Source organism: Cervus canadensis, chromosome 2 (genome assembly GCF_019320065.1).
Source record: "Cervus canadensis isolate Bull #8, Minnesota chromosome 2, ASM1932006v1, whole genome shotgun sequence".
NCBI lineage: Eukaryota > Metazoa > Chordata > Mammalia > Artiodactyla > Cervidae > Cervus > Cervus canadensis.
In genome coordinates this window covers 66,898,916-66,916,143 of record NC_057387.1, presented here as the reverse complement: position 1 = coordinate 66,916,143, position 17,228 = coordinate 66,898,916, and the positions used below count along the sequence as shown (strand labels likewise).

Sequence of the window (17,228 nt, the reverse complement as noted above, 5' to 3'; positions counted from 1 at the left end):
GAGGACTTTATATTAAGTGAAATAAGTCAACAGAGAAAGACAAATACTATATTATCTTCCTTAATGTAGAATCTAAAACAGTTGAACTTTATTCAAATAGAGATTAAATTGGTGGTTGCCAGTGGTGGCCAAAATGGGGTTCAAGAAATCGGAAGATGTTAGACAAAGGGGACAAAACTCCAATTATAAAATGAACAAGTTCGGGGGATACAATGGAGAACACCACAAAGGCATGTTAGGTCACTTCAGTCGTGTCTGACTCTTTGTGACCCTGTGGACTGTTGTCCCCCAGCCTCCTGTGTCAACGGGGATTCTCTAAGCAAGAATACTGGAGTGTGTTGCTAGGCCCTCCTCTAGGGGATCTTCTGACCTGTCTCTCGTCTCTTATCAAACTCCTGTCTCTTATGCCTCTTGCAGTGGCAAGCAGGTTCTTTACCACCACCACCACCTGGGAAGCCTACAACACCATGACTATAGTTAAAAATACTATATTGTATACTTAACAGTCACTTAGAGAATAGGTCCTAAATGTCCTCACACACAATAAAAAAAAAAAAAAAAAGGTAATGAGGTGATAGATATGTTAACAAACCTTATCATGGTAATCATTTTACGATGTATATGTGTATTAAATTATCACATTGTATACATTAAACTTGTACAATGTTATATATCAATTATATCACAATAAACCTGGCAGTAAAGATTCCTAATAAGTTTCTCTGATTTAGATTAAAATCTGTTAATTCTTTGAAATCCTTCAGTTTGAATTCTCTATAGCCAATATCCAATGTCTTCTTTAAAAAGTGCACATTTTTTCATATATTTCCACTGTGTAATAAAGCACCCCCAAATCTACTGTGTTTGAAAAAAAATCAACATTTATTCTTTCTTAGGTCTGTGGGTTGACTTAGTCAAATGGCAGTTCTTTTCCAAGTCATGTTGACCTGAGATTCAATCTTGTGGGACTCATCCAAACTAATACCTCCAAGGTGGCTAATTTACATATGTGAAACACTGGCAAAGACAGAAGGAAGGTAGGTTTTGCTAGGATGCTGGGATGTATGGGTCTCTCACCATACTATCCAAAGGCCTCTCTACCTAAAGCAGTACTCATGATGTTATCCTCTCACAAGTATAATCATCTGTCTCTGTTAATAAGGAAGCAAGGTTTCTACATGGTTGAATCAGGTCTCCAAAAAGTATAAACATAGAATATGTCAGGCCTTCTAAACGTTTATGTCCAACTTGCACAGCTTTAACTCTTTGACCTTCTATTGCTCAGAGGAAGTTATTTTGATGGTTTGAACCAGCTTTAAGGTAGTTAAATAAAGACAAAAATAAAAGTTGTTCTGAGCTTTGTGACCTCAAACAAGTTAAGTATCCTCTGCTTCATATGTATCAAAATTATGTGCCTCAGTTTCCTCATCTATAAAATGTGGATAGTAACAGTATTTGATGGAAATAATTGTCATGAGGATGAAACAAGTCTGCATAAAGGCTTTAGAACAATGTCTGGCACATAGCAAGCACTATAAGATGAATATTACTTATAAAGCAAATATCTAGTTGAATTAACAACTCAAGATAGAATGTCTCTTCAAAAAGTAAGTGAGGGCACTTCTGATTTTCAGTACAGCATGTAAGGAGCTTCAAAGTTGTCACACCATCTTAGCAAGTAAAAGCAGGACAATTAACTGAAAAATCAACAAGTCTTCTCAGATCCATCAAAGAAGGGAGGTCACAAGGAGAACCAATACCCCAAAACAGAAACAGGCAGGCAGATACAGAGATTTAGAACTTATGGGAGTAGAAATTAACCAGCTAAGGTCTCTCAAGAAAACAGTGTCTCCCAATAGGAAAACCTATAACTGACAAGTTACGACAGGCTCTGTACTGACATTATACAGCTTTGACATATTCCTTTTCCTATTTGGAACCAGTCTATTGTTCCATGTCCAGTTCTAACTGTTGTTTCCTGACCTGCATACAGGTTTCTCAAGAGGCAGGTCAGGTGGTCTGGTATTCCCATCTCTTTCAGAATTTTCCACAGTTTATTGTGATCCACACAGTCAAACGCTTTGGCATTGTCAATAAAACAGAAATAGATGTTTTCTGAAACTCTCTTGCTATCTTGATGATCCAGCAGATGTTGGGAATTTGACCTCTGGTTCCCCTGCCTTTTCTAAAACCAGCTAAAACAGCTGGAAGTTCACGGTTCACATATTGCTGAAGTCTGGCTTGGAAAATTTTGAGCATTACTTTACTAGCATGTGAGATAAGTGCAATTGTGTGGCAGTTTGAGCACTCTTTGGCACTGCCTTTCTTTGGGATTGGAATGAAAACTGACTTTTTCCAGTCCTGTGGCCACTGCTGAGTTTCCCAAATTTGATGACATATTGAGTGCAGCACTTTCACAGCATCATCTTTTAGGATTTGAAATAGCTCAACTGGAATTCCATCACCTCCACTAGCTTTGTTTGTAGTGATGCTTCCTAAGGCCCACTTGACTTCACATTCCAGGATGTCTGGCTCTAGGTGAGTGTGAGTGATCACACCATCATGATTATCTGGGTCATGAAGATCTTTTTTGTACAGTTCTTCTGTGTATACTTGCCACCTATTCTTAATATTTTGCTTCTGTTAGGTCCCTACCATTTCTGTCCTTTATTGAGCCGATCTTTGCATGAAATGTTCCCTTGAACATGGAACAACAGACTGGTTCCACATAGGAAAAGGAGTACTTCAAGGCTGTACATGGTCACCCTGCTTATTTAACTTATATGCAGAGTACATCACATGAAATGCTGGGCTGGAGGAAGCACAAGCTGGAATCAAGATTGCCAGGAGAAATATCAATAACCTCAGATATGCAGATGACACCACCCTTATGGCAGAAAGTGAAGAAGAACTAAAGAGCCTCTTGATGAAAGTGAAAGAGGAGAGTGAAAAAGTTGGCTTAAAACTCAACATTCAGAAAACTAAGATCATGGCATCTGGTCCCATCACTTCATGGCAAATAGATGGGGAAAGAGTGAAAACAGTGGCTGACTTTATTTTTCTGGGCTCGAAAATCACTGCAGATGGTGATTGCAGCCATGAAATTAAAAGACACTTACTCCTTGGAAGGAAAGTTATGACCAACACAGACAGCATATGAAAAAGGAGAGACATTACTTTGTCAACAAAGGTCCGTCTAGTCAAAGCTATGGTTTTTCCAGTAATCATGTATGGATGTGAGAGTTGGACTATAAAGAAAGCTGAGCACCGAAGAATTGATGCTTTTGAACTGTAGTGTTGGAGAAGACTCTTGAGAGTCCCTTGGACTGGAAGGAGATCCAACCAGTCCATCTTAAAGGAGATCAGTCCTGGGTGTTCATTGGAGGGACTGATGTTGAAGCTGAAACTCCAATACTTTGGCCACCTGATGCAAAGAGCTGACTCATTGGAAAAGACCCTGATGCTGGGAAAGATTGAGGGCAGGAGGAGAAGGGGATGACAGAGGATGAGATGGTTGGATGGCACCACTGACTCAGTGGACATGGGTTGGGTAGACTCTGGCAGTTGGTGATGGACAGGGAGGCCTAGCATGCTGTGGCTCATGGGAAAAGAGTCGGACACAACTGAGCGACTGAACTGAACTGTACTGACAAGAGACTAAAAACTCCAGGAGTCAATGAAGGGAACCCTCCTTGCTTTTGTGAGATTAATACCCAGGAGCTCTCACACATCCTCAGAGGGAACACTGGACAAAAATCCACTTATGCTTCCAAAAGGAGAGAGGAAATAAATAATTCTGAAATACACCAGAGCATTCTGCTCTTAATAAGGCCTGTCCTCAAAGGAAAGTGTTGAATGGACCCTAGACGATTGAGGTTTTATTAAAGTCTACCTGACGTGGGAAAAGAAAAAGACTCAATTCCATCTCCCTCAAGCATTCCATTTAGAGAAAGGGGAATATCCAACTCTAGACCACTCTTACCCTCTTGCCCACCTACGAGGTAGGAAAACTAAGAAATACTTGTGAAATGCACAACCCAACTACACAGGCTCATTAAAAGACTAAGACTTAATGATATGACTGTAGAATACTTCTTTCTACCCACACCTCATCACTACACAACACCATTATTTTACAAGTTCCTTTCACAAGTACATCATGTCTGTCTTTCAACAAAAAATTACAAGACATACTACACTAAAAAACAAAAACACAGAGTAAGCATAAGAACCAGAATCAGCCTTTGCAAAGATGTTGAAAATACCAGACTAGAAATTTAAAACATCTAAGGTTTACATGCTAATCAATTGAATGAAAAAAAAGTAAATCACAAACAAGAACAGATGGATAGTATAAGGCAGAGAGACAGAAATAAAAAAGAGATGTTAGAGATACAAAATACTATCACAGAATTGATGAATGCCTTTTAAGGGCTCATTTAGTAGATTGGATATGGCTGAGTGGCTAACGAGAGACTCTCTGAGCTTGAAAATATGTCAATATAAACTTCAAAAACTGAAAAGCAAACAAAACAAAGACTGAGAAAAGCAGACCAGAATAACCCAAAACTGTGGGATAACTACAAAAAGTATTCAATATGCATACATGAAACACCAGAATGAGAAGAAAGTGCTAAAAGAAAAAGGACCATAAAAAAATATTGAAGCAAAAATGCTGGTGAATTTATGTAAATTAATGTTAGATAAAACCCAATGATCAAGGAAGCAGAAAAAGCCAAGCAAGAAAAAGATTTAAAAAAAAAATACAACTAGATATATCATTTTCAAATTTCATTAAGGATACAGAAAGAAATGTGAAAAATGTCAGAGGAAGAAAACCCTTTGTTCACAGAAAGGGAAAAATAAAGAATTTTATCTAACTTTCCCTAAGAAACCAAACCTAACAAGAGGATAGTAAAGTGTTGAGAGGAAAAATTCACCAAGGAAAAAATCTATATACCTTGTGAAATTATTCTAAAAAAAGCATAAGAGAAAAAAAGAATCACAGACAAAGACAAGAAAATTCTTGTCAGCAGACCTGCCTTAAAGGAATGGTTCTTTAGAGAGAAGGAAAACAGTATAGTTCAAAAACTCAGATCTATGTAAAAAAAGAACGAACTCGGGCAGGAATAACTGAAGATAAAATAAGAATCTCTTATTTTTCTTATTTTTAGTTTATATAACAGATAAAAGTTCATTCAAATATTAATAGCAAAATGTATTTTATTATATATGCATACCTATGTACAGTTGATGCTTCAACAACATGGCTGAAGGTAGGGGTGAAAACACTCACACAGTCAAAAGTCATTTGTCTCTCAGCAGCCACAGAGAATTGATTCCAAAATCCACCACAGATAACAAAATCCATGAATGCTCAAGTCACAAAGTCAGCCCTCCATAAAACTGTCCGAGGATCTGCATCTTTGGCTTTAACCAACAACAGATTGTGTGGTACTACATTTATTGGAAAAAAAAAAAAAAAGCATAGAAACGGACATAACAGTTCATACCCATGTTGTTCAAAAATCAACTGCACATTTTTTTATAACTATGTTTACATATAAATGAAATGAATAACAGCAAGGATACAAGGAACAGGACAGAGGAATTAGGGATATATTTATAAGATATTTATGCCATAGATGAAGTAGTATAGTGTTAGTTGAGAGTGGGTTTGAATTTTTGATATCTCTAGGGATATGATTTAAAAATTTTTTAAAAGTAAAATGGATGTGCTAAGAAAAGACAGAAAATAGAATCATATACAATGCTCTATTAAAAATCATAAGAGGCAGAAAAGAAGGCTTTTTTGGTGCCAAAAACAATAAATATAAAGATTAACAAATATAGATAATAATCCAACTATGTAATTAATCACTTTAAATATCAACAGTGTAAGCATCAAAAAAAGGCAGAGTGTATCAAAGTTAGAGTGGATCAGAAAGTAGTTCAACTATATGTTGTTGTTTACAGGAAAGCCACTTTTTACATAAACATAAATGTAGAATAAAAGTAAAACGACTGAGGTGAATCCTTAAACATTAAATGAAGAATTAATATAAATTCTTCTCAAATTCTTCCAAAGTATAGAAGATAAGGGAACATTCTGAAACTCATTTTATGAGGCCAGCATGACCCTACCACCTTAAATAAAACAAGATATCACAGAAAAATGTACACATCAATATCCCTGATAAACATATATGTAAAAATACTCAACAAAAAATTATCAAACAGAACTGAACAATACTTTAAAAGGATTACATACCATATTAGGTGAGATTTATTCCAGAGATGCAAGTGTAGTTCAACAGCCACAAATCAGTCCATGTGATATACCACATTAACAAACTGAACAATATAAATCACATGATCATCTCAATAGATGCAGAAAAAGCATTTGACAAAATTCAACATGTTTATGATAAAAACTCTCAAACTTGGTATAGACAGAACATGCCTCAAAATAATAAAGGCCATAAGCTACAAGCTCACAGCTAACATCATACTCAGTACTGAAAAGTTGAAAGCTTTTCCCTCAAGATTAGAAACAAGAAAAGGATGCCCACTCTCACTACTTTTATTCATCATAATTTTGGAAGTCTTAATCAGAATATTGAGGCAAGAATAAGAGGTAAAAGGTATTAAAGTTGAAAAAAAAGAAGGAAAACTGTCACCATCTGCAAATGACAACATGTTACATATAGAAAATCATGAGGATTTCACATACACTCACACCACAAACTGTTAAAGTTAATTAAAGTATCAGTAACATTATAGGATACAGACTCAATACATAAAAATCTGATGCATTTTTGCACATTAATAATAACTTACCAGAAACAGAATCAATCCCATTTATAATTGTCTCAAAAGAACAAAATACCTAGGAATAAATGTTACTGAGGAAATAAAATCCCCATACACTAAAAAGTATAACACATTAGTGACAGAAATTGAAGAAGACAAGAAAGATATTCTGTGACAATGGAGTGCAAGAATTAATAATGCTAAAATGTCCATGTAGATACTCAATGTAATCTGCAGTTCAGTATCAATTCAGTTCAGTTCAGTTCAGTCAATCAGTCATGTCCGGCTCTTTGTGACCCCATGGACTGCAGCACACCAGGCTTCCCTGTCTATCACCAACTCCTGGAGCTTGCTCAAATTCATGTCCATCAAACTGGTGCAATATAAACCCAATCAAAATTCCAATGACATTTTTCACAGAAATGAAACAATCCTAACATCTAGATGAAACCACAAAGGACCCCAAATAGCCAAAAAATATTGAGAAAAAAGAACAAAGTTGAAGCCATCATACTCCCTAATTCAAACTGTATTACAAAGCTATAGTAATGAAAACAGTATAGTACTGGCATTAAAAACAAACATATAGATCAATGGAACAGAGGAGACACTGCAGAAACAAAACCATACTTATATAGTCAATTGACTTAGAACAAAAAACAAAATAATATGCAATGAGAAAAAAGTCTCTTCAATATATAGTGATGAGCAAACTGCACAGACACAAGCCAAAGAATGAAACTTGAGCATTACATCATACACAAAAATAAACTGAAAATGGATTAGAGCCTTAAAAGTAATACCTGAAATCATATAACTCCTTGAAGAAAATATAGGTGGCAGATTCCCTGACACTGGTCTTGGTGATAATATTCAGATCTAACATCAAAAGAGAGGATGAGCTGGTTTGATGGCATCACTGATTCAATGGAAATGAGTTTGAGCAAGCTCTGGGAGTTGGTGATGGACAGGGAAGCCTCGCGTGCAGCAGTCCATGGGGTCGCAAAGCATCAGACATGACTGAGCGACTGAAATAAATTGAACACCAAAAGCAAAGACAAAAAAAGCAAAAAAAAAAAAAAAAAGGAAATACATAAAATTAAAACTATTCTGTACAGCAAAGAAAACCATCAACAAAATGAAAAGTCAACCCACTGGATATTTGCAAATCATATATCTGATGAGGGATTAATAGAATACATAATCATATAGCTCAACAGCAAAAAATAATTCCAATAAAAATGAGCAGAAGATTTGAATAGAAATTTTTCCAAAGAAGACATAGAGTTGGCTAACAAGTATATGAAAAGATGCTCAACATCACCAATCACCAGGGAAATCTAAATCAAAACCAGAAAGTGGTATCACCTCACCCCATCAGAATTGTTATCATCATAAAGGAAATAACCAGGGTTGGCAAGGATGTGGAGAAAAGGGAACCCTTGTGCACTGTTTGTAGAAATGTAAATTGCTACAATCACTCTGGAAAAGAGTAGGGAAGTTCCTCAAAAACACTAAAAATAGAAAAACCGTATGATCTAGCAATTTTACCTCAAGGTACTTCTCTAGAGAAACAGAAGTACTAACTTTAAAATATATCTAGACCCCCCTTTTCACTGGAGCATTACAAGAGCAAAGACATGGAAACAGCCTATGTGTCTTGTGATGAATGAATGGATAAAGAAGATGTGGGATGTATGTGTGTGTGTGGTACAATGGAATATTATTCAGCCATAAAAATGAATGAAATTTGTCATTTGTGAGAACAAGAAAGGAACTTGAAGCTATTATGGTAAGTGAAATAAGTCAGAGAAAGACAAATACTGTATGACCTTAGTTATACATGGAGTCTTAAAAAAAAAGTAAAAATGAAAAACTGGCCCATAAATACAGATAAGATTGGTGTTCCCATAGGTGGATAGTACAAGTTTGGCAAATAGGCTGAACGGTTCGAAAGGCACTAATTTACATTTATGAAATAAATAAGTCACAGGAGGTAATATACAGCATGGTGATTATAGTTAATAATACTATTCCATTTAGAAAGTTGTTAATAGAGTACACCCTAAAAGTTTTCTCCAAAAGCAAAAAATATTTTGAATGGTATGGTGATAGATATTAACTGGACTTATTGTCAAGATAATTTTTCAATATATACAAATATTAAATCATTATTTTTATACCTGAAGCTAACATAATGCTATATGTCAACTGCACCTCAATAGGTACAATTGATAGCTCCTACTCTACCAAGTTAAAAGCCTGTGTAACAAGTAAGTGCTGCTAATTTTAAATACGAAAATTTAAGAAGCAGCCTTCAGTTCCTTTTAGACTTTAATAATTTTAAAATTATTTTGCTAAACATACATACAAATGTGTATATAAATGTCAAATTGTAATATTAGTAAATTCAAATGTGTATAATATTAAGTTCAAATATGTTCAAAAGGCAAATATAATTGAAGTATAGATATACAATAGAGAAAGCATCTGGGTCTAGTTACCATTTCAAAGCAGCTCTGTAACTAAAAAGTAATCAATATCAAATGAACTTATTTACAAAACAGAAACACACCAAAAGACACAAAAAACAAACTTATGGTTAACAAAGAGGAAAGGGTGGGAGAGGGAAAAATTGGGAGGTTTGGATTAACATTTATATGAATAACATATGTTATTCATATATGTTTATACATCACCATAAAATACATAATCAACAAGGACCTATTGGATAGCACAGGGTATTATACTCAATATTTTCTACTAAACTATAAGGGGGGAATAGTGGAATATTGGCAGATTTTATTTTCATGGGTTCCAAAATTACTTTAGAGAGTAACTACAGCTATGAAATTAAAAAACAGCTTGCTCCTTGGAAGAAAATCTATGACAAACCTAGACATCATATTAAAAAGAAGAGACATCACTTTGCCAACCAAGGTTCATATAGCTACAGCTATGATTTTTCCAGTAGTCATGTACGAATGTGAGAGTTGGACCGTAAAGAAGGTTGAGAGCCAAAGAATTGATGCTTTTGAACTGTGGTGCTGGAAAAGACTCTTGAGTCCCTTGGACAGAAAGGAGATCAAACCAGTCAATCCTAAAGAAAATCAGTCCTGAATATTCACTGGAAAGACTGATGCTGAAGCTGAAGCTCCAATACTTTGGCCACATAATGTGGAAAAGACTCTGATGCTGGAGAATATTGAGAGCAAGAGGAGAAGAGGGTGACAGAGGAAAAGATGTCTGGATAGCATCACCAACTCATGGACATGAGTTTGAGCAAATTCTGAGGATGGGGAAGCTTGGCATGCTGCCATCCATGGGGTCACAAGAAGTGTGACATGATTCAGTGACTGAATGACAGCACCAACATACGGGGGAAAAGAATCACAAAAAGAATATATTTGAGACATTGTGCTATAGACCTGAAACTAACATACTATTGTAAATCAATTGCGTTTCAATTAAAAATATATATGGGTGTATGTATATATATATATACATATATATATATAAAGATATCACTACCACTGTCAGTAAGCTTTCACTAGTTTCTATTGACTGCAATACTAACTTTTTAGTTATCACACATTATAAATAAAAAATCATTTCTTTTTAATCAGATAATTATAAAAACCATGTTTTTATACAATAAATATTCCATCAATTACAAACCATTTTTCTGAAATTTTTCCATTTAAAAACTTGGTGGAAAAAAAAAAAAAAAAAAAACTTGGTGGAAAATACACATAATGAAAGTATAAGTGGTTATGATTGATGAATATCTAAGTTAAAAGCTGAAAAGTAAAATCAAAAAAATGTATTCTATGTATCTATTTTAACTTCAAATGAATATATAAAAATATTTAAATATTTTTCAAATAAATTCTTTGTTAATTGTGTCAACGACCTTTAGACATCACATTCATTCCCTGGAACTTTGAATACTAGAAATACAAATACATTATTTTAAGTTAAAAGTGTATGAAAATATAATACTAGTTTTGATGATCTGTGTTCCAGTACCTTATTTTCTAAACATTAGTTATGATATTATAAACAAGTGGAATGCTGGATAATAGACTCTAGAATTTTTACAAGAGCTGATAAGATTCTGTATATAAAAGAAAATCATATAAAAGAAGAAAAACAAAGTTTTTTGAAAATAAAAATATAAATATTATAATTAGCAATATTTTATATCTATCATGGTCACAAACTATTTGTAGTGTAGAATATCTGCAGAAGACTGAAATCCATAACATATATAGTAATTGTATTTTAAAATACTTATTAAGTTTAGCTAATAAATTTACCGAATCTATCCTGTTTTGAAGAAGACTTGCTGTAATTTTAAACCACAGGCAAAATGCACTTTAAAAACTAAAGAGGGGTATTATTAGAATAGTCAAAATATTCCATCTCTTCTGGAAAATGAAATTTAGCTGGTTTATAAATTAATATAAATACATTCAATTCTTTGAAACATTGCATTTTCATTTCAAATGACATAAAATACAATTTGGAGCAAGAAATCAAGACTCACTTGTAATCAGAACATGCTATTTTTCCCCTATAAATGCATTTGCTTTCTAAAATTTAGGAAACTACATATATTTCTGTTATTAAAAAAACTTGTGAAAATTTCAGTTTTCAATTTCTATTCTGTACTCTCAGACTCTAAACCCATAAACCTGAAAAAACTAAATTGTGATGAACCAGAAGATAGATATAAAACAACAAAAACGATTGATAATTAAAATATCCAGAAAAAAATATATGAACAGAAAATTAAAAAATAGGAAATATTTAGCATAGCAATATTTATCATAGCTTAAACAACCTTGGTTAGCATTCGAAAAACAACTAAGTTGGGTCATTAACATACTTCTAACAACATAATAGATAGCATATTTATAAACTGAAATTTAATTACTGATTCTGCTAATTTATTTCTTTACCACATGCCCTCTCTATGCCCCAGAAAAAAAATAAAAACAAAAACCTCATGCTAATATAGGATAGGTATAAGATGATTTTGCAACCCAGGAGTCATTTGAAATAATCTACAAAGAAAACTAAGAGAGCTACAGAGAATCAAAGACAAAGAAAAATTCTGGAAAGAGACCAGAAGATAAAATATCTAACATAAGAACACAGATAAGAATTATAGCTGTCTTCTCCTCAGAAACCACACAAGCAAAAAGAGAGTAAAATATTTAAAGTTTTTCCAGAAAAACCTCTCCAACCTAGAATTCTGTACCCTCTGAAATAACCTTTCAAAGTGAAGGAGAAATAATGACTTTCACAGACAAGCAAATATTGAAAGAATAAGTTGCCAGAAATTGCCAACATCCATTGGATCAAAGAAAAAACAAGGGAATATGAAAAAAAAAAAAGAAATCTACTTCTGCTTCACTGACTATACTAAAGCCTTTGACTGTGTAGATCACAACAAACTGTGGAAAATTCTTAAAGAGATGCAAATACCAGACCACCTTACCTGCCTCCAGACAAGCCCATATGCAAGACAAGAAACAACAGTTAGAACCAGACATGGAATAACAGACTGGTTCAAAATTAGGAAAGGAGCATGTCAAGGCTGTATATTGTCACCCTGCTTAGTTAACTTCTATGCAGAATACATCATACAAAATGCTGGGCAGGATGAATCAAGCTGGAATCAAGCTGGAATCAAGATTGCCAGGAGAAATACCAACAACCTTGGACATTCAGATGATACTACTTTAATGGCAGAAAGAGAAGAGGAACTAAAGAGCTTCTTGATGAGGGTGAAAGTACAGTGAAAAAGCTGGCTTAAAGCTCAACATTCAAAAAACAAAAATTATGGCATCTGGTCCCATCACTTCATGGCAAATAGACAGGGAAAAACTGGAAAAAGTAACAGACTTTATTTTACTAGGTTCCAAAATCACTGCTGACAGTAACTGCAGCCATGAAACTAAGACACTTGCTCACTGGAAGAAAACCTATGACAAACCTAGACAGCATATTAAAATGCAGAGATATCATTTTGTCGACAAAAGTCCATACAGTCAAAGCTAGGCTTTTTCCAGTAGTCATGTACAAATTTGAGAGTAAGAATATAAAGAAGGCTGAGTGCCAAAGAATTGATGCTTTCGAACTGTGGTGCTGGAGAAGACTCTTGAGAGTCCCTGGGACAGCAAGTAGATCAAATCTGTCAATCCTAAAGGATATCATAGTGTATATGTACCACAGCTTCCCTATCCATTCGTCTGCTGATGGGCATCTAGGTTGCTTCCATGTCCTGGCTATTACAAACAGTGCTGCGATGAACATTGGGGTGCACGTGTCTCTTTCAGATCTGGTTTCCTCGGTGTATATGCCCAGAAGTGGGATTGCTGGGTCATATGGCAGTTCTATTTCCAGTTTTTGAAGGAATCTCCACACTGTTCTCCATAGTGGCTGTACTAATTTGCATTCCCACCAGCAGTATAAGAGGGCTCCCTTTTCTCCACACCCTCTCCAGCATTTATTGCTTATAGACTTTTGGATAGCAGCCATTCTGACTGGCGTGTAATGGTACCTCACTGAGGTTTTGATTTGCATTTCTCTCATAATGAGTGATGTTGAGAAACTTTTCATGGGTTTGTTAGCCATCTGTATGTCTTCTTTGGAGAAATGTCTGTTTAGATCTTTGGTCCATTTTTTGATTGGGTCATTTATTTTTCTGGAATTGAGCTTCAGGAGTTGCTTGTATATTTTTGAGATTAATCCTTTGTCTGTTTCTTCATTTGCTATTATTTTCTCCCATTCTGAAGGCTGTCTTTTCACCTTGCTTATAGTTTCCTTTGTTGTGCAAAAGCTCTTAAGTTTCATTAGGTCCCATTTGTTTATTTTTGCTTTTATTTCTAATATTCTGGGAGGTGGATCATAGAGGATCCTGTTGTGATTTATGTCAGAGTGTTTTGCCTATGTTCTCCTCTAGGAGTTTTATAGTTTCTGGTCTTACATTTAGATCTTTAATTCATTTTGAGTTTATTTTTGTGTATGGTGTTAGAAAGTGTTCTAGTTTCATTCTTTTACAAGTGGCTGACCAGTTTTCCCAGTCCGTAGGTATGTGGATTTATCTCTGGGCTTTCTATTTTGTTCCATTGATCTATATTTCTGTCTTTGTGCCAGTACCATACTGTTTTGATGACTGTGGCTTTGCAGTAGAGCCTGAAGTCAGGCAGGTTGATTCCTCCAGTTCCACTGCTGATTCATGTCAATGTTGGCAAAAACCACTACAATACTGTAAAGTAATTAGCCTCCAACTAATAAAAATATATGGAAAAAATAAATAAATAAAAATAAAGGATATCAGTCCTGAATATTCATTGGAAAGACTGATGCTAAAACTAAAGCTTCAGGACTTTGGCCACATAGAATGAAGGGCTAACTCACTGAAAAACCCCTGATATTGGGAAAGATTGAAAGCAGGAGAAGAGTGAGACACAGAATGACATGGTGGGATGGCATCACTGAACCAATGAACATTAATTTGAGCAAACTCCAGGATACAGTGAAGCACAGGGAAGCCTGGTGTGCTACAGTTCATGGAGTCATGAAGAGTAGGACATGACTCAGTGACTGAACAACAAGAATTAACTGGCAAGTAATATCAAAAGAAGTTCTTTAGAGAAAGGCAATATACTGTAGTTCAGAAACTCAGTTCTACATAAAGCAAGGAAAAGCACTATGAAATAAAAAGGTGTAGGTAAAATAAAACATTTTAGTTTTCTTCTTCTTAACTGTTCTAATAGGTACCAATTTGTCAAAATATTAAAAGCAAAGACATGAAATTATGAATGCTTATATACATGAAATTAATCACAATAATAATAAGAGACAGAAGAAATGAATTAGGTTTATTTTCTTATTATAAGGTACTCAGACTACCTTGAAAATGGATTTGGATTAGTTATAAATGTGTATTACAAACTTTAGAGCAACCACTAAAAAAAGTAAAATAAGAACTATAATGAATATGCTAATAATGGAGGAAAATGGAATCATATGCAATGTTCAATTAAAACCAAAAAGGCCAGAAAAAGCGTGGAAGGCAAAAACATAAACAAAAAACAGTGGCAATAAACAAAAAACAGTAGTGAATATGGCAGATATTAATCAAACTATAGCAATAATCATAATGATCATCAGCAGTCAAAATGCAATGATGACAAAAAAATTGACAAAATGACAAGAGATTGTCAAAGGAGATAAAAAAAAGATGAGACTCAACTATATTTATCTACAACAAAGCCTACTTTAAAGATAAAGACATATAGATTAAAGTGAAGTGATTGAGGAAGATATAAAATGCTAATACTAATTAAAAAAAAAAAAGCAGGAGTGGTTTTATTAACTTCAGACAGCAGATTTCAAAGCAAGGAAAGTTAGCAGAAATAATGAAGGGCATTACCCCATGAACTAGCCAGTCCATGGAATTCTCCAGGCCAGAATTTTCGAGTGGGTAGTTGTTCCCTTCTCCAGAAAATCTTCACAACTCAGGAATCAAACCAGGGTCTCCAGAATAACAGGTGATTCTTTACCAGCTGAGCTACCGGAGAATCTCAATGAAGGGCATTACATAATGACAATGGGTTCATTTCTCCAAGAAGATATACTAATTGATAAAGTTTATCTTCCTAGAAACAGGGTAGAACTATTTGAAGCAAAATTGAAAGAAATGCAAGTAGAAACAGATGAATGCACTATCATGACAGGAGATTTCAATACCTCTCTGCAGAAATGGACTGATCCAGCAGACAGAATAATCAGTTAAGGATATAGTTGAATGCAAAAACACTATCAATCAACTATAATTAATATCTACAGACTACTTAATCACACAAGAGCCAAATATACACTCATCAAAAGATCACATGAAACATCTGTCAAGATAGAACACATTCTGGATCATAAAATATACTTTAGCAAACTTAAAAAAATTATACAATATCCATTCCATATTTCCATGAAATTAAAGTAGACATCACTAGCAGAAAGATAGCTTGTAAATTCCCAAATAGGTGGACATTAATAACACATTTCTAAATAACACATATATCAAAATAATGCAAAGCTCAAAAATGATCACATGATAAATTGTTTAATATTTTTAACCAAATGAAAATAAAAATTCAACTTATCAAAATGTGTGCGATGCAGCAAAATTGGTGCTTCAAGGTAATTTTTAGCACTGAATGCATATACTGCAAAAGAAGAAAGATCTAAAAGTAACAATCTAAACTTCTATCTCATTAAATTAGAAAAATAAGAGAAAATTAAATCAAAGGGAAGAAAAGAAATAATATGAATTAGATCAGAAATCAACAAAATTGAAAACAGGAAATCAATACAGAAAATCCATTAAGCCAAAAACTGGTTCTTTGTCAAGATCAATAAAATTAATAAGACTCCAGCCTAGCCAGAGAAAGAGACAGGGGGTGGAAGGGACAGAAAAAACCAATATCAGAAATGAGAAATGGAAAAACACTACAGATCCCACAGACAATACTATGAACAACTCCATGCACACAAATTTGATAACCTTGATGAAATGAACTGATTCCTTAAAAGAAATAATCTGCCAAAACTCACACAAGAATAAACAGACATTCTGAATATGCACATATCTAACAAAGAAACTGAGTCAACAATCATTAACCTTCCAAAACAGAAACATCAAGCCCAGATGGGTTCGATAGGGAATACTAAGCTAGAAGTTATATAAATTCTCTACAATCTCTTTCAGAAGATAGAAGCATAGGGAATACCTTCTCACTCTATGAGCCACCATTATCCTGATACTAAAGTCAGTCAAAAACATTACAAGACTACACACCAGTGTTTCTCATGAAAACAGATATAAAAATCCTAAAAAAAAAAAAATTAATAAATCAAACCCAACAATGTACAAAAAGAATCATACATCTACTACTGAGGAAGGTGATTGCAGCCATGAAACTAAAAGATGCTTGGCTCCTTGAAAGAAAAGCTATGACAAACCTAGACAGTGTATTCAAAAGCAGAGACATTACTTTGCTGAAAAGGTCTGTCTAGTCAAAGGTAGGGTTTTTCCAATAGTCATGTATGGGTGTGAAAGTTGGATTCTAAAGAAAGCTGAGTGCTGAAGAATTGATGCTTTTGAACTGTGGTGCCCTTGGACTGCAAGGAGATCAAACCAGTCAGTCCTAAAGGAATCAACCCTGAATATTCATTGAAAGGACCGATGCTGAAGCTGAAACTTCAGTACTTTGGCCATCTGATGGGAAGAGCTGACTCACCGGAAAAGACCCTGATGCTTGGAAAGATTGAAGGAAGGAGGAGAAGGGGACGACAGAGGATGAGATGGTTGGATGGCATCACTGACTCAATGGACATGA

The 17,228-nt window shown here is 34.5% G+C and overlaps 1 protein-coding gene across 2 annotated transcripts in view; it reads right to left on the bottom strand.

The window, feature by feature from the left end:
* LRRIQ3 (leucine rich repeats and IQ motif containing 3) overlaps window positions 1-17,228 on the bottom strand; it is a 198,129-nt gene that overhangs the window by 175,525 nt on the left and 5,376 nt on the right. For both annotated transcript variants that reach the window (XR_006268134.1, XM_043460967.1), the window contains exons 2-3: window positions 6,272-6,354; window positions 5,241-5,457 (exon numbers count right to left, since the gene is read on the bottom strand). The gene's annotated coding sequence lies outside the window, so the exon portion shown is untranslated. The remainder of the gene's footprint in view (window positions 1-5,240; window positions 5,458-6,271; window positions 6,355-17,228) is intronic.